A 26,226-nucleotide genomic window follows, 5' to 3' on the forward strand; every position below is an offset into this window, starting at 1 on the left:
AGTAGTAGTTATTTTCCTTCACTGATGCACACGCTATTAAAAGTGGTATGAACACCTCAAATGTGTGCTTTTTTCACCACTGCAAATATATACCTTTTTAAAGGAGTGTATAGGCAATCAACCTCTTTGCTGCCTTTTTTCTTATTGTTATTGTTGTTGGGTTTTATGTCTATATATTTAATTTGTGATTACTGTATTTATTGGCATATAACACTCACTTTTTTACCCTGAAAATAGAGGGTAAACTGTGCCTGCGTGTTATACGCAGGGGGCTGTGGAAAGTTTTTTTCCTGAAACTTCCCTCGTAAAGTTAGGGTGCGTGTTATACGCCTGTGCGTGTTATACGCTGATAAATACAGTAATTTAAGTCAGCAGTTACTTTTAGCTGCTATCCCATCCTTAGAAAAAAGCTGCATGGCTTCCCGGAAAAAAAGAAAGCTTTTGTTTTAGATGGTATTTTCTATTATGGGGGGGGGGGGTATTTTTTCCCCTCCTACAGCTGTGTGGAGGAGGAGGGGATCGGCTGATACTGAGAGCAGGTGAGTGCCAGTGTCACTGATCCCATCCCTCCACTACCATCATTCCTCTGCCTGATCTCCTCTATCCCTCTGCCACTGATCTGACCACCCATCTGCCTGATCCCATCTATCCCTTTGCCACTGATCCCACCACCCCTCTGCCTGATCCCACCAGACCTCTGCCTGATCCCAGCCATCCCTCTGCCTCTGATCCCACCATTACTCTGTCTGATCTCAGCCATCCCTCTGCCTCTGATCCCATCTATCCCTTTTCCACTGATCCCATCCATCCCTCTGCCTGATCCTAGCCATCCCTTGGCCTCTGATCCCAACCATCTCTCAGCCTCTGATCCCAGCCATTCCTCGGCCTCTGATCCCACCTGCCTGATCCCAGCCATCTCTCTGCCTCTGTTCCTATCCCATCCCTCTGCCTCTGTTCCTATCCCATCCCTCTGCCTCTGATCCCACCATCCCTCTGCCTGATCCCAGCCATCCCTCTTCCTCTGATCCCAGCCATCCCTCTGCCTCTGATCCCAGACATCCCTCTGCCTCTGTTCCCATCCCATCCCTCTGCCTGTGATTCCAGCCATCCCTCTGCCACTGATTCCACCATCCCTCTGCCACAGGAGAAAAAAAATGTTTTTCTGACTGCTTGAATTTTTATAAAAAAAAGTTTTTAACCATGCGCACTTGCGCTGTAATTGTGATGCATCGTGATACAATTGATTGAATTGTGGACAGGATAATCGTAATAAATTTGAATTGTGAGACCAGTGAAAATGTGCATTCCCACTATATATGACTGTATACAAGTAATATGATAGGTTTCCTTGTCTTCCTACCAGTTTTTCTCATTTGTGTGAATGAATGGGTATTCTCTTGCATCAAAATTCTGAAGCAAGCAAACCCCCCTTCATTCTAAATAATGGGGGAAACAAAAGTGCTGGTAGAAGGAAACATGTCACATGACCAGTTTAAGGTCACGTGACAACCCCCTTCTTCCATCTACAAGTGTTCTCTGCAGTGCTTTAGAAAGCACAGAAAAACATCTGTATGACCTTGATATACCAGTGATATATAAATAGGCATTTAACTGTAATTAGAAAATGCAGACTTCTGAGTAGACCCATAAATGCTGATAGTTGACAGACTCTCATCACTCCAGCTGCCTATCCCTGAAAAAATATGTCTGTAAACAAGCCTTGTTTTGCTACATATTAAATGTCAACCTTTTACTGTGTTTATATCACATCTAATCTGATGCACAAATTAAAATGTATTTAGTGGCAGCCTCACAAATACGGAGCACACTGTTATCTGCAGCTTAATGCCAACCTACCCTGGCATTGCCTTACGCAATAGCTATGTGTTATAGATTTAATAGTAAAGAGTTGCTGCCAAAACTCAGCCAAGTGTTGTCTTGGTGATGTGTCTGTAAAAATGTGAGCTTTCTGTTCATTTTAGGGCAGTTGAGCTGAAAACAAACATTGCCATGAAAAATTATCACTGTCTCATGAATGAGATACAATTGCTGCATGAAAAATAGTACTTTCCACCTGTCCAAATCTGAAAATGAGACAAGGACTGTGATTGGTTGCACGGAGAGACAAAAAATGTTTTCATTGGCATGCTTTTCACACTTTGGCCACAGGGCCATATTTAGATATCATGTACCATAGACACACTTGAATGGTGACCACCTCTTATACGAGCACTTTCCTACAGGAATGTGCATGCAGTCTGGTTTACATGCCAAACTTCTTTTTGAACTGTACATACCGCCAGGCCAGAAAAAATATGAATGGGTTCACATCTTCTGACCCCACTTAAACTAACCCCCATGTGGTTCCTTGCTAAATCCTTTATCCAGAGGTGAGCAGAAACTGGACACAATATAAGAAATAAATTATCACAAATTCTAGGGCTTTCTTTATTATTTATTGCACTGCATATTATATTGCACATGCATCTGTGTGTTAACGCACACTGTGTTGAGGAGGCCTATTCCTTTTGAACAGGCTGGCAATGCACCTTAACCACTTAAGCCCCGGACCATTTTGCTGGCCAAAGACCAGGCCACTTTTTGCGATTCGGCGCTGACAATTTCTGCGGTCGTGCGACGTGGCTCCCAAACAAAATTTACGTCCTTTTTTTCCCACAAATAGAGCTTTCTTTTGGTGGTATTTCATCAGCTCTGCAGTTTTTATTTTTTGCGCTGTAAACAAAAATAGAGCGACAATTTGAAAAAAAACAACAATATTTTGTACTTTTTGCTATAATAATTATCCTCAGAAAATATATAATTTCTTTTTCCTCAGTTTTGGCCGATACTGTACGTATTATTCTACATATTTTTGGTAAAAAATCGCAATAAGCGTATATTAATTGTCTACAAAATAGGGGATAGAATTATGGCATTTTTATTATATATTTTTTTACTAGTAATGGCAGTGATCTGCGATTTTTATCGTGACTGCGACTTTATGGCAGACACATCGGACACTTTTGACACATTTTTGGGACCATTGTCATTTTTACAGTGATTAGTGCTATAAAAATGCACTGATTACTGTGAAAATGCCACTGGCAGTGAAGGGGTTAACCACTAGGTGGCGCTGAAGGGGTTAAGTGTGCCCTAGGGAGTGCTTCTAACTGTATGGGGGTGGACTGTGTGTAACATGACATTAATCACCGTTTTGTTTACATTAGCATTTCCCAGTTCTTCCCCACCGTGACACGATCGCGGATATGCCTGCAGACATCAAGTCCGCAGGACCCACGGTTGGAGTCGGCGCGCGTCCACAATGCCGATTCTTAAAAGGGACGTATAAATACATCCTTTTGCGCAGCCGTGCCATTCTGCCGACGTATTTAGTCGTGCGGCGGTCGGCAAGTGGTTAAGCAAGGAAAAATGAGAAGGCCATTTTATTAATTGCAGCATAACATATTACATTATGGTGCGCGGCAGTGTGGGTGCACTACCTGCTACTGCAATAGTGCACTGGGTACCATCCAAAACTGCTTTGCAGTGTGGTTCACGCGTTAACATGTGTGTTGTGGTAGAACACTGTAAAACACACATTACTTATTTGGGGAAAATGTAGAGGGGCCTTGGTTCTGCCTTAGGCAATGTCTACAAGTGTTGTTAGGGTAAATTAATTTTTGATTATGCCTCTGTACTGCAGTAGCTGTTATGAGATGGTTTTAGCAACCAAGCAGATGTATTTGTATCCCATGTTAACAGCTAGAGGTAGGTTATTGGTTGTTATATGCAGCTTTTGAACCATAATAGAACCAAAATAAGATTGATATATTTCGGCATGGTCTATGATCTTCAGGGAAACTAGACCACAGAGAGGTGATAAATGTGATATGGTCCCACATCAATATTATGAGTAAAACTTTCTGCCTCTTTCATTTTAAAGGAATGTACAAAAGGCACAGACAAGAAATATTGCACTACTGTTTTGAGAATGCCAGTTGTCTGGCTGTTATGCTTATACAGAGGCTTCAGTACTTTGAGTCACTAAATCAGAACAGGTCAGCAATTCCAACTACAATTGTCTCTTGCTTATTCACAGTCATTAAGGGCAAAGACTAACATATTCAGGAAGAGATGATCAGTGGCAGCCTATATATTTTTCTCTCTCTATACATGTTTTTATTTAAAGTAATTGTGGTTCTGAAACTTGTACTATTCAAACAAATAAATCAATATATAGCACTGCAGAATACCAATTGCTTCCATTGCAGTCTGCTAAAGGTGCCTGATCTATATATACATTCATTTTATTGAAAATTATTATCGCTACTGCGTCATGAAAATTCATTTGCCAGGGTCATCCTTGGTTATGACACAGCTGCCTCCTGTAAGCGGTGCTCTCACCTAGATAGCGGAAATTGTAAACGTGTAGTGCAGATTGGTCTACAATAACGTGTCTTGCATTCCCCAGCAATAGAAGTTTGATCTCACTTTAGAAGAAGAGCCATACAAGATGTGTGTATTTCAAAATAAGTGATTATGTCAGAATAATGCCCCTTAAACTACAGACTCGTCAATTGTGAATGTAAAACTGCATGTACTTTATACCCCAAACTATCTGCATTCATTTTATTATCAATACTGCTGTGGACTTTACTGAAATCTTCCTAATAGAAGTCAAAAGGACTTGTTAAAATGTCATTATGTTGGCCAAATAACATTCATTTCAGAATTTAAGGTTAATGGCTGCCATAAGTTAAGGAAATTAAGTAAACTACAGGAGCCAGAGAAGCTAATATCAAGTGTTGACATATAGCATCTGCTAGCAAGAAGATTTTTTCATGCTCAATATGTGTCTTTATTTGTATTTATTTTTAAATAGATATGTACATAAATGTACCAGAACTGTTTTATTATTACACAAACATATATGATTCCTGGTTTCTATCCTTTTAATACCTTTGGTATAATAACTTTTGGGGAACTGGGAGCAAGCTCTTGATACACCCAGATGTGTGGGATTTGTAGCATCTAAAGCCAAGTATGGACAAACCTTGGAGCTTGCATTGTAGTGCCTTGCCAGTTTCATAAAGTTACATAGCTTTATATTGGTAAGGTTGACTAAAGTCACCAGTCCATCCAGTTCAACGTGTGTGCGCACGAGTGTGTCTCTATTATTTCCCATTTCCCTCTATATTGCCTTCGCAAAAATTATCATCTAAATGTTTTTTAAAGTTATTGACATTCCCTGGTGACACCACCAACGGTGGAGGGGAGTTCCACAATTTTACCACTCTAACAGTAAAGAACATTCTACGTAGTTTAAGCTTAAACCGCTTCTCATCCAACTTCATTGAGTGGTCATGTATCTTGTTGAATGACTGAGACTGAGATGTTTTCTCCCTATGCTAGAATCACTGTTTAGATATCTGTATATTACGATCATATGTCCTCTTAAGCACCTCTTCTACAGGGAGAATACGTTTAATGTTTGTTGTTTTTCCTCATAATTGAGATCCTCCAGCCCCCTTATTAGCTTTGTTGCCCTTCTCTGGACTCTCTCCAGTTCCAGCACATTCTGCCGGAGGACTGATGACCAGAACTGGGCAGCGTACTCAAGATGTGGTCAAACCAGAGTTTTGTAAATGGGCACAATTCTAGTCTAATCTCTTCAGTAAAAAACATTTTTTAATTCATGCTAATAGTTTGCTAGCCTTGCTTGCTGCAGCTTGGCATCACATGCTATTGCTGAGGCTGTGATCTACTAGACACCCTTAGCTCAAAATTACAAAACATACAGAAGATATGCTATTTATCACCACCCTTTGGATGTGCTCCTGTAACCAGTTTTCTATCCAGGCACAAACACTATTGGCAATGCCAACAGACCTCAATTTGTAAAATTAGCATTTATGGGATACGGTATCAAATGGTTTGGCGACATCCAGATATGCCCAGTGGCCTTCCTGTATCCAGATTACAGCTAAATTCCTCATAGAATGTTAATAGGCTAGTTTGGCAAAAAACAATCCTTCATAAATCCATGCTGATTATGACTAATGATACTATTTTCATCAACAGATTTTTAGATATAATCCCTTACCATCCTCTTTAGATAGCTTAAATACTATTGATGTTAGTCTGACTGGCCTGTAGTTTACATTAATGAATCTTGGCCTTTTTTAAATATTTGTGCCATGTTAGCTTTTCGTCAATCAGCTGGTACCATTCCCGTCATTACTGTACCGACAAGTTTTAAATTAAAATTGAACTGCTGTCATGCTGAAATTCATATATAAAATATGACCTACAGTATTCTACATGTTAAAAAATATGTAATGACGTTGAGTTAATCTTGTAATCCAGGCATCCAAATTAGTTGATGGACCTTTCAACTCTCTGCAGTAGTGAAAATATATAAAGACTCACTTCAGTCTGCTGTTTGAACAGTGAAGAAGGAACAGCCTACCAAAAAGGTCACCTCTTGTTCTCAGATTGATAGTACCCTTTAGACCAGCAGCACAAAAGTCATCTCTATCTTTCTCTCTTTCAGTATGAGTGCTACTGGTTAGTAGGGATGAGCGTGTTCATTACCTAGTCCAAACCTACCTGAGCAAGCCCGCCAGGAAGCATTTACCTGTACTGGGCCGATCATCTGTGGCCAGGGTATTTCCCGCTCCTCAGCATCATGAATACAAAAGGGCATATGTGGCATTTGGCTGTAGGACGGGTAACACTTCAGTCACTTATGACTGGCACAGTACATTAATAGCTTCCTAGTGGGCTCGCTGGGTTCAGACTAGAACCAGGGAAACCCAAGCTCATCCATACAAGAACTTGTAGTAGTTTTATTTAAAATGCATTGAATTATTTTTAATAATAACAATACTCGATTAAAGGATGTGTTTATATATGCTTGGAGTTCAATTTCAAGCTACAGTGATTGTAATTCCTTGCAGTATATGAATGTAATAGTGTTTATATTCTAGAATAACGCATGATTACCTGCATTTAGACCTGAGGTCAAAAGCTGTGATAGGCCTTTTGCCTGAGGTTACCAGTCACTCTGTGCAAGTTGCAAACTCTGGAGTCAGCAAAAGTGCCCACATCACCACACTTCATCCTCCATGTTTGACAGTTGCTGTAACACTCCATTCACAGCTGAAAGAAGGGCTTACTTTCTTTGACCACTGTGAAGTTGTACATAAAGCATTTGTACTGTAAGGTGCCTATTTTGTAAGCTGTGGAAACTTACCTCATGATACTGTTGTGGCTTTGGGAGTGTTCTTGTCAGAGCTTCCCTCAATTTCCAATTGACTTTTGTAGTTGTAGGGGTCTGTGCTCCCTGACACCTTGGCTTGCTTTGCAATGACTTTAAAGGAAATATTTACGCCTTTAAGGTTTATAATTGGCTCTCTGTCTGTCTTTGGTAATTGCCTGTTTATGTTCATTATGAGAGCACTATACTACTTTCTCCAATGCAATATTGTCAATTTTTTTAATTTCAAGCTATTTAAAAGATTTAAAATGGTTTGACATCAATCTATCTATGGTCATCTAAAGTCATGGTCATGGTCATCATGTAGAGTTTTCTTCATTATTGCAGCAGCTGACATAAAGCTGTGCATGCTGTATTTATCATCCGTTATGACATCTTTCATCTTTGCCCTGCTGGGATCTTCACAGATCTTTGCTGGGATGATGTCAGATTCAAATCCCAATACTGACGCTCACTCTTGTGTGATTAACAATTTGCTTTAAGCAAGGCTTAGCTCTGTTGTTCTGTGCATGTGTGGAACTTTTGGATAATAGTAGTTGAGTAGAATATTCCCATTGCACACGTTCCTGGAGTGGCATGAAGCAAGTGACAACTACCAGCTGGGAACCAGTAGCAACACAAGTCAAAGCATATATAACCAGCACACCATAAATCCTCAAATAACCTCCCAAAATGTATTTAATCATCACTTCACAGTAGTAAATTCTGACACTTTGGGCCACGCAGGACCCCTTCACCAGGCATGTGATTTTTGGATGATGTCGATTGTGGGCAGAAGTAGGGCAGATAAAGAAGCTTCTCTGATAAGTCCAAAATAGCTTCAGGAAGAACAAGAGAAATGTGGGCTATAATGTTATTATGGGTAAGTTGGCAACATTTTCCTGACTGACCTATGAGAAGAATTAAAGCAATGGGGTTTGTGATTCATTTGTTGGTGGAAGGAAGAAATTACTTCTACTTTATATGTCCGCAAAAACTAGAAAAATAGTGGTGTTCTAAAACGTTTCACTGCTGGTGTATGTATATATATATATGTGTGTGTATATATATATATATATATATATATATATATATATATATATATTTATATTTATTTATTTGCTTCATCTGTTTAATATAGGCATGTGGAATATTGGAGGTCACGCACTATTTCTATATAAATGGATGGGTGCTTTTACACAAATCATAAAACTCCAAGGTGACATCTAATGTCCCTAATGTTCTTTCTGTTATGTACACAAGTGTATATTACTCCATCCAAGCACAAACATTGCTCCTTATGAAATGTAATGGCAAAAATATAGAATTAAAAAGGAAAGTGAGTTCTGAAATAACATTGACCTACCTATGTCATGGTATAGGTCACATGGCATACCAAGTATCAGCAGTGGCTTTTAATGGAGTTTTTACATTTTAGAAGGCACCCTTTCAAGTTTGCATGGCTCCTTAGAACTGCTGATATACTAATAAACATAAAAACAATGGCAAGTAATTGAAAACTCACAACCATGTGCTAATAATGTCACCTACCCTTGATAATGGGTTGCTATGGTAGCATGTTATCATTGGCTTTTAACAGGGAGATATATATAGATATATATATATATATATATATATATATCTATATATATTGAAAGGAAAGTAAAACAGCATTGTAAAGTGACAATACTACTTGAATATAGTGTATGCTGTTTAAAAAAAACTGCATTACTGACATTTTTGAGCATTTATAGGGGTTAATAAGATCCCCTGTGAAATCATTAAAGCAAATTGAATTTATATGGTGTCCTGACTACAGTTACAAGGTTGTGCAAGAGAGATGCAGCCATAGACATTGAAATACATCTTTGGGCGGAGAGATTCCATTTAATGTTGCCTAAGTTATAAAGTTAATCTTTGCAGATTCCACTGAGACTCTTTCTTATCTGTTGTCATCAAGCTTGGCTGTCAGGATGCCTCTCCCCAGTAGGGAACACAGGGCAGAGGCTCTCATTAAAAAAAAAATAAGTGGTGATGCACTGAAGCATGGTAATATGCTACTGGTTATTGCACGGCTTTCATAATGAAGGTCTTGCTTCACCACTCAAACCATCTTCACCAGTCTCTGGTGGATTGTTAAGGGTGAAGACAAAATTAATTTCATTGAGATCTATATAGCTGCTCCAAAACGGCACCTCATCTTTCTGTGAATATACGTTGTTTGTGAGAACAATGACCCCAGTGATTTGTAGGTAGTTAAGGTTAACACCATCCCAACAAACCAAATAGCAAACCATGCTGCCTGCAGTTTATAGATATAATAGCAAGGAGAGTGTCGTATACTTTTATTTAAATACAGCTTCTCTGTTATGTTTCAATTGTTATAAGTATTTTTAAGTAATTGACTGAAAATGCATACAGTATTGGGTATGCTTATCCCCTAAATAAAAATAGTAATAATGTTTATTTTAAATAGCGCTTTTATAAGTAGCTTCTCAAAGTGCTTTACAATAAAACAGAATAAATACATAGGATAACATAAAAGAAAAAAGGGACAATTATGTGAAAGCTTGTCGAAAGAAAAACATTTTTAGAATTGATTTGAATGAGTATAGGGAGGATGATTCTCTGATCTTCTCTGGAAGTGAATTCCAGAGTTTTGGAGCAAAGCAGGAGAAGGCTATGTCTCCCATTGAGTGTAGGTAAGTAGAGGTGACATACAGAACACCAGAATTTAAAGAGCAGAAGTTCCTGGGGGGGGGGGTAAGTTGATGAAAGTCCAGAAAGAGATGATGGGGTGCCAAGCCACAAAGAGCCTTATAGGTTAGAGTCTATGAACAACCTGATGGGTAGCCAGTGCAAGGGCTCTAGCATAGGGGTAATATGATCATTGGACCAGATCTGGTCAGGATTCTGGTTGCAGAATTTTTAACATATTGAAGTTGATTGAAGCCTCGTACACACAATCAGTCCATCCGATGAGAACGGTCTGACGGACCGCTGTCATCGATTAACCGATGAAGCTGACTGATGGTCCATCGCGCCTACACACCATCGGTTAAAAAAACTATCGTGTCAGACCACGGTGACGTAAAACACAACAACGTGCTCAAAAAAACGAAGTTCAATGCTTCCAAGCATGTGTCGATTTGATTCTGAGCATGCCTGGATTTTTAACCTATGGTTGTGCCTACTAACGATCGTTTTTTTCCCATCGGTTAGGAATCCATCGGTTAAATTTAAAACAAGTTGGCTTTTTTTTAACCGATGGTTAAATAACCTATGGGGCCCACACACGATCGGTTTTGACCGATGAAAACAGTCCATCAGACCGTTGTCCTCTGGTTAACCTATCGTGTGTACGAGGCCTAATAGTGGATATAGAGCATTGCAGTACCTGAGAGAACACAAATGTATGGATCAGCTTTTCATCTACAGTGTATGAGAGCATAGGACGCAACCAAGCAATATTTCTCAAGTGGACAAAAAGATGTTCTGACAACATTTTGTTCTTGTGGATCAAAGGTTAAACTAGCATGAAATATCACCACTAGTCTGTTTAATTTAGACTGAAACTCATGTACAGTGCCATCTATAGATAAGCTATTAGGACTAGCCTTGCATAATTAATGAGGGTGCCAATAAGCATGACATTATCAAAGTTTAGTAGAAGGAAATTGTGGGCCATCCAAGTTATTATATCACAAATACAGTTAGATAGGGAAGCAGCCAAAGTAAAATCTGGTTTAGTGTGAATGTGGTTTATGTCATTAGGTCTGTGATAAGGACACAGGTTTTCAGAATTACAAATTTACACAATTACACATAACCATATGCTTAAATAGGCATGGCAATATTAAATCACCTATTGTGTATCTGCAATGGAAGAGTTGACATAAAAAAGGGTCATCGTTGCCACAGCCAACCATAGCAAGACCTTTTAAATTGTATGTTTTAACTCCTAAGTGCACTTTGAGGACCTCAGCTGTGGGAACTTTGCTCAGAAAAGGCAGGTAGAGTGCAAAAGACTAGTTTTCTTTATTGCCTTGCAACTGATTCCCTATCACTGACATACCCCCTTTTTCCAACATGGACTTGCCAGACAGGCGAAGGGAGAACCCATGCACTGGATTAATAAAAGATAAGCAGATACATTTTTACACTGCAACTATACCTATACCTATACATCAGGTATACTTTTCTCTCCAGCAAGGATAATTGTGAGAAACTCTGAAATGACATCATCACCAAATACCATTACAAATCTCTTGAAACTAGCACTGTTGGGGTAGCCGTAGTTTAGTTGCGCTCACAATGCAGACATACCTACAGTATGAGACTATAAGCACAAGAATTTTGAGGCACCATCACATACACAGAAGTGCACTATTTTTCAGGTGGAATTCTAGTGAAGGGATATGTATTTCAGTGTACTGATTAGGCACAATTTAACTGTTCTCTATAACATTATTATTATTATACAGGCTTTTTATAGCGCCAACAGTTTGCGCAGCACTTTACAACATCGGGGAAGACCGTACAATTACAATACAATACAGGAGGGATCAGAGGGCCCTGCTCGTTAGAGATTACAATCTAGAAACATGGAAAATATTCACTTTTTAAATCCATTACTTTTTTGTAAGCAAAATGTATTATTTTATTTCAGACATACACCTCTGCACCAGTGCAACACGTAAGGCATTATAATTCACTAACACAAGTAAGGAGATAATAATAATAAAGGCCAAAACTGCATTTTATATTCTTTACCAACCTCTCCGCCTGATCTGGTGTTGTCGGTGTGCCCAATAATACTGAAGCCGCGTACACACGATCGATCCATCCGATGACAACGACTTGATTCTGAGCATGCGTGGGTTTTTAACCGATGCTTTTGCATACTAACCATCGGTTTTGACCTATCGGTTATCAGTCCATCGGTTAAATTTTAAAGCAAGTTCTACATTTTTTGACCGAAGGTTAACTGACCGATGGGGCCCACACACGATCGGTTTGGACTGATGAAAACGGACCTTCGGTCAAAACCGATGAAAACGGACTGATCGTGTGTACGCGGCCTGACTGGGATGAGAATACTTTAAATATCCTATGTACACATTTTTTTTTAGCACTAAGTGAATATATTGTTTTCAACTAAGCAGTTTAAGATTTCTAGTGTCCATATTCTTTGTGTATATATTACAATGAAATGCCTTCTTTTGTTGTTAGCTGTTCTATTCTTGTCCTAAGTTGCATTGGTACCTGCTGCATAGCGTATTGTTTTAGCCTAACATCTGGGATAGCGGTGCATCACAAGACAGCGCAGCATGTTTTGAGCTGATAATGGCTCTGAGGCAGGTTTTGCTAGAGCTGGAGTCCCCAGACATGCTCACAATACAATATGTGCTTCCTTGTGTGTTTCTCCTGGTAAAATCCACATTCACAAAAGTCTCCAGTGAGTCCTGATACATTCCAACGGCATATGTGTAGTCGTGTTTTCCTGCTGCCCATTACAATTCTCCCCCCCCCTTCCTTTTTATGACTGTGCTATTCTCAAGCCTCCTCGGTGTGCCTATTACTCTTCGTCTTATGTCTCCCCTTAGTGACTACGCTCCTAATGCACTTATTGAGTCCCTGGTAATTACAGGGAATAAAGCCACAAGATTATATTCACAGAACAGAATTTTAAATTTTGGAGCCGACCTGGTAATGTTATAATGCACCCAAGTACATGGCGTTTATAATTAGGTATTATGACTCCTCAGAAAATAAGAGCAGCGTTCTATATTTTTTTTTTTAGCCCTTTTATTCAAAAACCAGTGAGCAGCTTTCAGAACTGTCATTCAGTATGATTTTTCCCAGAGGACTTGGCTGTAAAAGTGTCATGTTTGTTAGGAGTGTTTGCATGTAACCTTAATGAAATGTGCATTTGATTTCTGCAAGTGATTTGTAAATTTTAAATGTTGATTTTGTTATATCTTATAAATCTGGGATTTGCCCGTGATGTTGTTTTGTCTGTCTGTTCCCATGTTTAGTCTTGATTATCTCTTTGAAGCTTATAATGTCATCTTATAAAGATATTAACGAAAATCCTTTTTTTGCCTTGAATATTTGTAAGCAGATACTCTCAGGCCGCGTACACACAGCCGAGAAACTCGACGGGCAAAACTCATCGTTTTGCTCGTCGATGTTCCTTGTGAAGCCGCGAGGATCTCGGCGAGCCAAATTTTCCCATTGCCGCCGAGGAAATAGAGAACATGTTCTCTTCTTGGCCCGACGAGATCAAAGGGAAGGCAAAGTGCACAGTCTATTTGACTTTTGTAAATCTGGCCCTCCAGGCTTTTTTTATGTGGCTTTTTTTAAGTGGCCCTCGCCCTCCTCTGGTCCTCCTCAAGACCGTTACTTTCTGCTTTTAAGCAATGCATCCAGCTTCTTCCCAGCAGCAACATAAGGAAAGGGGGTGCTCTGTAATGTAAGGGAGAGTGGGGAACTTCTGATGGTGGGGTGGCTCTTGACATCTAATGTAACGGGGAGGGGATGCGCTGGACACCTCATTTTACAGATACAACCGGCCCTTTTGAGGGCAATCATAATGCTAATGCGGCCCTCGGTGATATTGAGTTTGACACCCCTGAACTACACTGTTTAGAATAGATTTCGGTCCAGAGGAAAAACATAAACAAAAGTGTATTGTCCAGATCTTAAAAATGTGTTTTCAAATATTTGTTTTAATATTATGAACAGCTGTAGTTTTTTATTTGTAGCATTACATATCATTCTAAAAGTACCTTATGTGACCAATACACCAACACTAAGTAATGTAGACAGGAGTTTAGTGGTAGCATTAGCAATAATAATTTCTGTGATATCTTTGGTAATTGTCCCATAATTCTAATGCCACTGATTTCCAGGGCTAAGATTCTTCCTAATAACAATTAGATTGTTTAGTTCATCTAGTAATCATTTTTAGGATTCAGATGTGCATAATCAAGTACAGTATGATGATTTCCCCAACAGTTGGTCATAAACTGTACAGGAAGCCATGCCATTAAGAAAGACTGGGAAGCTAAATAATCAGAGTAAATGTTCAGCTCTGAACATACTAAAAGCAAACTTGCATTATCGATATGAAAACAGTGTCAATAGGAAATATGATAGATGTAAGTCTAGCTAAAGTTTTTTTTTTGTTTTTTTTAAAGAACAGAGAAGGATAAAAAACAAAACAAAAAAAAATGTTGGTTTTTACTACTGTCCGGGGCTTTATTAAAGAGATTTTTTGTTGCTTTCTGTCTGGATGACAATGGTTTTAGCAGACAAGAAGCGAGGAAATTCTGCAGTGACAGAAAGCAGTAAATATTTCCTAAAGCGTTATTAAACCCAAAAGAAAATATTTATTATATTGCAACGTACCAATTCTTATATGTGATGTCTGCATAAGTTTTGTTTATTTTCATACAAAATTATTTTCATATATTTTCGTCTGATGGGTGGACCAGTTAGGCCCCTTTGAACAGGCGCTCTGTGCACCTCTATGTAACCACGTATGTCAGCGGTGACATACCCGCTGACATCTGACCTGCTCCGATCTGCCAAAGTGTGACGGAGGAAAACCCTACTTTTCCATCCGTCTGGCAGATCGGGTCGGATTGGATGACGACGGACTCTACGGTCCGTCGTCATCCGATCCCCCATAGGGTAGAGCGGCGCTCTGACAGGTCGGTCCCTGCACAGTGTGAAAGGACCCGAAGTCTATTGTTTTTCACACGCTCAAGCTCTCCAGCAGAATGTATCAGTTTACATAGATGAGGCAAACCACTGGCAGGAGTGAATAAAATGATCAGCTTTGATTTAATAATGCAAAACCTTTATCCCAAAAGGTAAAAAAACAAACCAAAAATAATTGATGTAACTGATTATAATGAGTAAGCTGGAGTTTGGCTTCAGTCTGTTAGTGCATCTAACACTCCCCTTCCCCAAGAATGACAGTGATGTTGTCTGCTGTGCCTCCTGTTATTATTCCTCCAGAGTTGTGTTTCACTAATACAGCAGGTGTGCTACTGGCCATATCACCAGGTGAAACCAGAGGGTAAACAACTAAGAAAGCTAAATAGATGCAGCCACCACATATATTGATTGGCAAGCTGCAATATAATAAATTTTTGGTTTTTGGGTTTTTCCCTTGCTTAAAGGCAAGACAACAAAAAAATGATTTATACTCAGTTCCTGCCTGGTGAAACTGTGGTCACCAGGACAGCAGTAAAAATCCAACTAGGGTTCTAATCCTATCCCACTCTATGCAACAGTAAGAAAAAGTTTCATCCATACTTTAATAATACAAGTTAACCCAAATGTTAAATGTTGGGCTTAGGGGTTGCCTTAGGTACCAGCACCATATAGATATTAAATCCAGTCATACAAAGTGCAATTAAACCACTTTAAAAGAGAAATACATCTATCTAAACATATGTAGGTTACACTCACATTCTCCCTACCAGCTCCTGTCATTATTTGAATTTGACGTGCACTGCAATTTGCTCTCATGTGCTAATTTTCCAATGTGAAGTAAAAACATAAACATCTATTCAAGCAACATTGTGGGGAACATCTCCAACTTTGATTTCCTGATGCCCAATAGAATACCCATCTTAGCCTTCCTGTAGACAGAAAAAGGATTGTCAACTGATCTGGCTGGATCAGAAAAATCATATGCTCATTGCTATATATCTTGTATATGTAAACACTGCAGGCATCCCCCTTCCCTAGCTTGCCATTCTCAGGCAGTCATGTGCCATTGCCAAGAGGACCTGATTACCGTATTTTCCGGCGTATAAGATGACTTTCTGGATGCAAAAAAATGCATCCAAAGTCGGGGGTCGTCTTATACGCCGGGTACGGTCTCTGCCATCACTCACTTTTTTGTGAATAGGCGGTGCAGTGCGGTGACAGTCTCCGGGTGCTGCGAGCGTCAGTGATTTAAAAGACGCTCCTTCTTCTCAGCGTGTTCTGTGATGGGTGGAACACAAATCTTCCCAGCAGCGCCTCTGTTCTGTGTTCCTCCTATCACAGATGCCTTCTCATCCTCGGATGAGATGAGAAGACATCCCTGATAGGCGGAACACAGAACAGAGGCACTGCTGGGAAGATTTGTGTTCCACCTAACACAGGACAGTCTGAGGAGAAGGCGTGTCTTTTAAATCATTGACGCTCGCAGCACCCGGAGACTGTCACCGCACCGCCTGAAAAAAAGTGAGTGATGGCACTGGGGGGACAATGCTAATGCCATAAAAGGGAAAGGTATGCAAAAGTTTACAATGAATAACTCCTTCAGGAAAGCTAAATAAAACAAACAAAAAAAAAACCTGGCCTCATCCCATCTGTATTTAAGTTTCTCATAGTTCATGATGTGAAATAAATGGGAACTTTAGCACTCAGGATTATTTGGGAATTACTGTCTGTAGATTGTATACATAAAAATGCCATCAATAACCAGGCACAGTGGGGGCAAGTGATGCCACAGAGAGGGGGCAAGTGATGGCACAGAGAGGGGGCAAGTGATGGCACAGAGAGGGGCAAGTGATGGCACAGTCGGGGCATGTAATGTAATGGCACAGTGAGGAATGTAATGTAATGGCATAGTGAGATTTGAAAAAGCCTGTTTCTGTCAGCGGTTCTGGCTACCCCTCAGCTTCCAGAAATACAGTAAGAAGGGGGTAGTCTTATACAGTGAGTATATCCCAAAACCAAAATTTTTCCTGGAAAATTAGGGGGTCGTCTTATACGCCCAGTCGTCTTATACGCCGTAAAATACGGTATTGCAAATAAAATAAAAAATATTAGTTTTTGCTAAAACAAATGTAAATGTTTACATCTCCAACAATTATGTGGCTAAGGGATCTTCAGACCGTCATCTCAGTAGCTTAGTGCTTGGCCTATGCTAAACATTAGCCCTTAAAAACATAATCTTGTATGAATACAGAATGATTAAATCACACCCAGCCGCCATAGGTTCTCATAGAATGGGATAGATAAGTAGAAAAGCAAAGTATGTTAGTGTTATAATCCATTATGACAGGATAATCAGTAATAAAATAGAGCAGTGAGTACCAATTAATGAACATCAAATCAATGGGCATGCTGTTCCTGCTGATTAAAACAGCAGCTGATTGGAATAAATGGTTTTAATATACTTATTCAGAGACTAGTCTCATTTTATCATATCTAGCGAATCTAGTGCATGAATAATCTAAGGATGATACCTAGGTGCCTCTTTAATGGGATGCTAATAGCAGTCATTAAAGGCGGCCACGCTCAGAACGTATAATAGTAGTATAGCATTTCCTGACATATTACATGGCCTGCAAAGGACGCTTAGAATAACAATGTTGTAAGCCAAGTGTAGCTTCTTCAGGCCCTCAAGACACTGCTGTTATCAGCCTAATAGACTTAACTATTTCCCTGGTCAGCTGTGATAATAATAGCATTTCTATTTTCTCAGGTTTTCGGAGATTTGAGTGAGGAAATGGCAAATTGTATGGCCCTTAGTGTTGTACTTTGATGAAGATTTGGTAATTTTTGGAGAAGCACTCTAATGAGGTTTAAATAAATAAATAAATTACTAACCGTTTAAGATCATGTTTTGTATAGATAAATAGATATTGGTAAATACATTTAGTACTTTGAATGTTTTCTTTTCAGCAAACATTTCTGCATATTTTTAATTGATGGCCTAACCTTATAGAATTTTTTTTTTTTTTACATTAATACAATTTAAGCAGCGCTTCATCAGTGAACAACAGTAGTGCATACAATTTGCCCAATGATAGTTACATTCATAAAGAACCTCTTGAATCAAATAAATTAACTCAAAATGCCATTAGCAGTTTTGTGCCCACACTGTGGGTTTATACAACCATACACACAATCAATGAATGGGAATTAAGTTAGCAAGCAGTCCACCATGTGTGAATAAAGTGAGTCTCTATGTAAGTGACATCCATGGAAGGCAACTCAAACAAAATTTGTGATGCATGTTACCAAGACCACTCTGAATGAGTCCCGCTCCCCTTAAACGCAACACTCTCCAGATGTATGAAAGTATGAAGCATATTCTAATGATATCACTCTGAAGTCTACCCACAGTTAGGTCCTCCACGCTTCCAGGTAATGTACCACACTCTATCACACTTTCCAAAAAAAAAAGCACAGCTCCATAGCGTAATCCCGTTCACACAAGTTTTTTAGAAAGACCTCCCCCTTTTAAAAACACACTTACAAGCATGGAAGAAAAATAGGCAATGATCACATCAAATTGCAGTCAGATTACCCCCGGATGTCTGCATTGCCATCTCAGCCTGCACTGTGACAACTCGGCGGCGGTGCCTGTCACCTCCGGCAGGTGTGCTGATGTCACTTCCGGTTGCCGTATGGTTCCGCCCTGTCTAAGTGTGTGAGACCTTTTGCCCGCCACAGTGTGGGTGCAACACTGCTAATGGCATTTTGTGTTAAATTATTAGATTCAAGAGGTTCTTTATGAACTTAATTATCATTGAGCAAATTACATGTATGCACTACTGCTGTTTACTGATTAAGCGCTGATTAAATTGTATTAATGATTATATGTAATACTTGCAATCAGAGTGTAATCATAGCAGCGGGTGATTTTTTTTAGTTTTGTATTTTAACAACAATTGGATTACTCCCTGTCCAAGAGCGCTCGTTAGAGGGGTCTATACAATAAAACAAGTTGTTTTTAGATCAGTGAATCTGTAATCCACTACCCCCAGCAAATTCTTGAGCAGTTGACCCTTCTGGGGATTTCAATTACCTATGTTTATTCCTCCCCTCTGCAGAGTATTGCAGCTATAGTTAGCAATAACACACTTGTAATTGTGATCTGTTGCTGTAATTAATTACTAATAAATGAATTACTATAATGCTGCGTACACACGATAGGTTTGTCTGATGAAAACTTTCTGGTGGACCGTTTTCATCAGATCAAACCGATCGTGTGTGGGCCCCATAGGTTATTTATCCATAGATTAAAAAAATTGGAACTTGTTTTAAAATTTTCTGATGGATACAAAAACCTATGGAAAAAAACGATTGTCTGTGGGTACGTCCATCGGTTAAAAGTCGACGCATGCTCAGAATCAAGTCGACGCATGCTTGGAAACATTGAACTTCATTTTTTTCAGCACGTCGTTGTGTTTTACGTCACCGCGTTCTGACACGATCGTTTTTTTAACTGATGGTGTGTAGGCACGACTGATCATCAGTCAGCTTCATCGGTTAACTGATGGAAAAATCCATCAGACCGTTTTCATCAGACTAACCTATCGTGTGTACAGGGCATAGAAGTGATCTGTTACTGCAAGGGGAGACAGGACAAGGTTGTTTTAGCTCTGTTTTAGTTTCTACACTCACAGGAAGGGCTGTAACAATATTTGTAATATCAAATCACTTCCTCTGTAAACACAATTATTGTGCTTAGAGTTATAAAATAGAGAAGAATAGGCACCTCTAAGTGCAAATGTAACAATATGTTTGTTAATGATCAAACAATTGACAACTCACATTTCACCAATTTAAAGCAGGCATGTCTATGAAGTGTCTAATGCCATGTACACACGATCGGACATTCCGACAACAAAACCGTGTTGCATACACACGGTCACACAAATGTTGTTGGAAATTCCGAACGTCAAGAACACGGTCACAAACAAAACACTACGATGAGCCAAGAAAAGTTCAATGATTCCGAGCATTCATCAAATTGATTCCGAGAATGCGTAGGATTTTTGTGCATCTGAATTGCATACAGACGATCAGAATTTCCGACAAGAACTTATGTTGTTGTGAACCAGCTCTCAAATATTTGTTGTCGGAAATTCCGACAGCAAATGTCCGATGGAGCATACACACGGTCGGAATATCCGACCAAAAGCTCACTTCGAACATTTGTTGTCGGAAACTCCAATTGTGTGTATGCAGCATAAGAGGAGCCATCAGTGGTAGCTGTCATCAGGATCATAGGTACCTGCCATGGCAGTTTGTCTTGATTCCTAGAAGATGGCTGTGCAATGGCAGGATTCCAAAAATGAGGACTGAGGTGCTTGTGGAGCACAGCGTAAGGCATGATGAAGTCACTGGGCTTGATGCAACGCAATTAAGAGCATACGCACGTATGTTACATCAGTCACACTCCTTTGCCAAGCCTCCTTTTAACTATGTATTGTCCTTACGGCTACTGCTATAGAGTGCCCCTTTAGAGCAGAATCAGAAGCTCAGGAACTGTTCAATTCAGATCCTGGACTTGGGGAAGGCCCCAAGCTGATGTGGCAGTTGGAGATTCCAGCTCAGAACCCCAAGTTTACCAGCCAAAGCCACCTGAAACCTAGGACTCAACTGGTTAAAGTGATTAGAAGCTATTTCTATCACATTCACATGTTAAAGCTAATAGGAGATTTTAGTAAGTGGATTTGGATCTAAGATTATGTGTTGTGGTTTTTAGCTCACAAGAAATATTGTTATCCTTTCATCTGATCCAATATTTCAAATGTTATGCAAATATTAAATTGGAGTAAGGAATAATTACTCTGTTCTCTCATTCCCACTGGCCTAATACACTTGATTTGTGATGTCTGCTCCTAAGCGAACCCTTCTCCCGATCTCTTTGACAGTGAAAGGATTGCACAACATGTTAAGGATTATTGTAGACAATCACTAATAGCCTTTGTTGCCTTCTTCACTTCTTTGCCTTAGCAATAGAACATGTGGTGCCGACTGCAGGGAAAAGGTGTGTTATTAGGCTCAGAAACCACTTCTCTGCAACCTAAGCACAACAGTAAACTTATTAAATATTTGTGTGTGGGTTACTGGCATAAGACAGGTTTGCTTTAAATCATCGATGAGACCAATTTATAACATTACACTTCTCCAATTACATCAAGTAGTTTGATAGCCTGATATCTTTTTGTATTTATAACTCTGCAAGTTGGAGGGTTAATAGGTGCATTTCAGGTAAACACCTTATCTACCGGCACCATTGGTCAATATTTTCTATTTGTTAAGCCTTTAATGTAAACACCAAATCCAATACCTGTCTGCTATTATTCTGCTCTTCACAAAAACCTCTTGTTGACATCTACATGTTTTTGTCTCCCTTTTATTTTCCCATCAACCTATAACACAATAGATAAGTGTGCGAAATAAAATGTTTCTTATACAGCCAGGGTATTGATTTGCTAACCTCGAACAAAGTCATTTTCAAACAGACACAGTTTTAACAAACACGTAGATGCAATTATGTCATAACATCGTAAAATTGTTTTTGTTGTCTTCACACAGTGGAGTCTACCATTTTATAGGCAGAGACAATTATTAGAGAAACATTGACCACTGATTCACTAGAAACCAAGCATGCTGTAGACCAGGGGTCTTCAAACAATGGCCCTCCAGTTGTTTAAGAACTACATTTCCCATAATGCCGAGTCATGTCTGTGAATGTCAGAGTTTTACAATGCCTAATGGGATGTGTAGTTCCACAACAGCTGGAGGGCCATCGTTTGAAGATCCCTGCTGTAGACCAAGCGTAGTTTAAAGGGAGGGGTCCACTGGAGCTGGGAGAGGCTATTTTGTTACAAGGGGGGGGGGGGGGGCACCTGCTGTGTGTCTGATGAGTTTCTGATTTATGTTGCTGCTGTTGTGTTTTGTTAGCATTGAGCGCTAATAGAACTGGTGTGCCATTTAATGTTCTTTTTCTGAAATATTGTTGCTTGTGGTCGCAAGGGAAACAAAGCTTTTTCTCGATCAAGCGCAAAGGACACGTTTATAAGAAAAGTTTTGTTACATTTTAGAATTGTCATAATAATGTTGTATATGTTATATTTTGCAAAATCACTAACCTTTCTATCCCGTATAGATAATTGTATTTGTTATTGTTTAACCAGGAGGCCATCATATGACATCCTGGGCTTTAAGTGGAGATATATGCAGGCATCATTCAGATATATATATATATGATTTTTTCAGCAGGCGATTCCCTGCAAAGGAAAAGCCATTATAGTGGCTGTTTAGCTGCTTGATTGCTTTTACTGGCAGCGGGAAGGAACGTTTCCCCACCCCTCCTGCCCCCCTCCGATGCTTCTCCCGCCTCACCTGTGCAATCAGCGAGTCAGAGAATGAAACTGCTGATGGCAGCGGTTTACCATAGAGCTGACTGTGAACCAAAAGGTACACCGGCCATCTCTATGACTTTCAGAAGCTACATCCTGATGTCACTTCCGGTGCTTCCAGATCTCAGGCTTTCCAGTATAGAGGAGAGATCTGGGGACTTATAGACCCCAGGTCTCTTTGTAAACAGGACTTTTAATGCCCTATTCCTAATACAAGGGATGTTTATATTTCTTGTAATAGGAACAAAAGTGATAAAAAAAAAAATCAAGGAAAAGTGTAAAAATAAAATTAAAATAAATGATAAAGAAAAAGCCTCCATCCCCTCGTGCTTGCATGCAGAAGCAAATGCATGTGTAGGTTGTGCCCGCATTTGTAAACGGTGTTTGAAAAATTGCTGCACAAATACCATGTGTCATAAAAATTTGCAACAACTATTTTATTCCCTAGGGTCTCAGCTAACATGTGTGTATGTGTATATATATATATATATATATATATATATATATATATATATATATATATATATATATGTGTGTGTGTGTGTATGTATGTATGTATGTATGTTTGGGGGTTCTATGTCATTTTCTAGTAAAAAAATACAAATTTTTGCATATATGAGAGAAACGTCTGGCTCACTGCTCTGCCCCTCCAACATTCACTGGAGCTGTGGACTGTGCAGGGGGTGGCTGACTCAGGCTCTCAGCAGCCTGCTCATTCATTTTTAAAGTTGGGATCCTTGCAGGGCCTGGATCGACTGAGTGACATCAGTCAACAGTGGACTTTAGCCCCCTGTCCACTAAATACGAGTGCAGAACTAAGTGCAGTCTTGTAACCCACAGGCAAAATATCTCATTTAAGTCGTTTTAAAGAAACCTGATTCATGACATTTGAGCTGGGCACATATCTGCAGTGTTTTCTTATCTCTCTTCAAAGCCCTGTGTCTCATAGCTTTCTCCTGCCCCGTTCTTCTGTTATCAGCCTGAGAACGTCTGACAAGTTCTTCGACACAGGACATAAAAGCAGTCTGAGTTTTCAGTTGCTATAAATAGATTAGCACGGAGCTGAACGATTCAACAAAGTCTCTACCTATAAGGAGAGGGGGTGTATGTCTTTTTCCTCCAATCAGCTGTCTTGGCTGTATGCCCAGGCTTCACTGCAGTGCTAACCAGGGAGCTAAAATCTCCTAACCTGATATGAACTTTCTAAAGAATATATAAAGCTGAAGACAGCAGATGGGCATGTAAAACTTATGTAGGGAGATTTGTTTCATCCCTGTGTATCATCTGAGGCTTTTCACTTCACTGAGTATATGTGAGGGTTTACATCCACTAAGTGAAACTAATCTCTCACATTTATTTTGTAGTAGTTTTATCTGCTTACTGATATGCTTCAATTCCTCAATAAAATCCATTGAAGAAAGAGCCAGTTTTAGTAATGGGCCAACAAGCAAGAGCATGGGGACCCATTAACTCATGAAGCTCTATGTTCTCTCGTTGTTAACTATCTGCTTAGTATCTCTCTGGTCCGCTGTCTCCCGGCAGCTGTATACTTGTAAGTCATTCTGAATAACACAGCCAAGGTATCTTATTGAAATATATTTAATCAGTTCTAAAGTCATATTATGCTGAACACAATAGTAAAATGTCATTGCATCAACTACCAGGATTAGCTCAATAATCAAATGCTGATTTTTATCACTGTCAAAAAATAGGATTAGCAACTAAAGGCTGCCTTGTATTTATCTTTCTTTGCTTATTATCACAATGGTATTCCTTTAAGAGTTAAAGCCAATATTTTATTACATAGAAAAAAATGAAAATTCCCGGTCTCATTTTCCCAAACAAACAGTTTGTTTGATTTCCAATAAACAGTGTGTAATTTCCTGAAGGTGTGTTACTGTTCACCTTTGCTTTATAAGATACAATTCAGATTTGATTCTGTTGTACCAATCCAATTGAACCATGTCCCAAGAGTATCTTCTTCTACATTAGACGACTACTATACATAACTTTGCTGGATGTTTTACATAATTGCCTGTGTCTGCTCGGAAGAATTGCTAGGTTGTGTGAGCATGCAGGAGAATTATTCCTCCCTAAAATGACAGTTACTTGTGATCAGGCTCAAGGCATGGGGCTTGTAAATTAAAATGGCTGTTTTGTTATAGGCTGCCTTGAATCCAAGTGCTTTTAAGCCTCTCTACAGTTTCTGTTCAGTAATTTACACTGGTAAAAGCCTTTACTTGAAATATCTAGTAAAATCAGATTGCATTTTTCCAGCTGTGATTATGCCTGTTATTACAAAGGACAAAAGCAGCAATCCGTGCAATAGAGACTGACAAAAAGTATACCTTGCAAGTGTTTTGGCAGATTAGGAAGCTCATTTGCAGGAAAATGTTGGTCTGCGTATCCCAAATGGGGTCATGTTAAAGTCATTGAGCAGGTTGCAAGCCAACTATTAAAACACTTTGGCCACCTGTGGCTCCCTTGTCAGTTTTATTTACATGTTATAGCTATATAGTAAACCCGCTAAGTTTGAGGTTCTGGTACAATGTGAAGTTTACAGCTGGGGTCCTGCAAATTTGGGGCAGAGACTAAAAAGGATTCCCCTATCACGCATCACTACAATTGAAAGTGTTGCTGTCCCCTACATGCAGCAGAGGCTTATATTTTCTAAGATACATTTTTTGTGCAATAGATGTAATTTCAGTGCCATATGGAACTGTGTAAGACATATTCACTTAATACAAACTAGCAAAAAAGTGTCAATTTGGACACATAAAGGTCCATGACAAAGAATGTAATTTTCTGTCTGGTAAGTTTGAGGGTGAAAAACAGACAGTGGTAGGATATATCCAATGTAGCAGACGAAGTGTGGAGTATATAACTTACAGCTGGGTGTATAGCTGGGAGTGAAGAATGTACAGCACAGTGTACAGAGGATGTTATAGGATAAAACATTTTGCTGACGTGCTATAATGTAGCATATCATTTTAGGTGTTTTAAGATAATAGGGACAGAACTGAATATTCTCTCTTAAAGTGGATGTAAACCCGATTCATGAAATTTGGCCTGGGCATATATATCGGTAGTGTTATCTCCCTACAAAACCCTAAGTCTTGTGGCTTTCTCCTGTTCCGTTCTTCTGTTTTCAGCCTGATAACTTCTGACAAGTTCTCTGACACGGGAGACAAAATCATCTGTAATTTTGTGTCTGGAATAGTGCTATTAATAGATTAACAGATAGCTGGTCTATTCATAGCACAGATCTGCAGCAAGTATCTTCGTTCCTCTGCCTATGTGGAGGGGGTGTGTGTCTTTCCTCCAATCAGCTGTCACACGGTGTATGCTAAGGTTCCCTTCTCACTGCTGGAACAGGAAGAAACAATTCTAACATGATGTGCACTCTCTAAACAGTATATAAAGCTGAAGACAGCAGATATTAATGTAAAACTTGTGTAGGAAGATGTTTCATCCCTGTGTATCATCTGAGGCTGTTCACTTCACTGGGTTTAGGAGAGGGTTTACATCCACTTTAATGCATATTAATGGCAAAGAACATATAGAGGACATAAAAGGGACCTGTAATTTGCACATAATCCAGGATCCAACACCAGCCAAACTGCCATTTCTCTGGAGCTGCTATTGAGTGTTAGATGGGCCACATACTTTTCAGCTTAATTGCGCAATATCATTGATTCTTACAAATATTCCTATAACAATTTTTTATAGTGTGGGGGTTCATCAGAATTAAGTTGCATGAATTGTTTAGGTAGACTCCTGATCTTCATAATT

General features: G+C 39.4%; 1 protein-coding gene across 3 annotated transcripts in view; it reads left to right on the forward strand.

Moving 5' to 3' along the window:
• Positions 1 to 26,226, forward strand: part of TENM3 (teneurin transmembrane protein 3) — a 1,530,681-nt gene that overhangs the window by 1,333,329 nt on the left and 171,126 nt on the right. The window lies entirely within an intron of this gene.

This window comes from Rana temporaria, chromosome 1 (assembly GCF_905171775.1).
Source record: "Rana temporaria chromosome 1, aRanTem1.1, whole genome shotgun sequence".
NCBI lineage: Eukaryota > Metazoa > Chordata > Amphibia > Anura > Ranidae > Rana > Rana temporaria.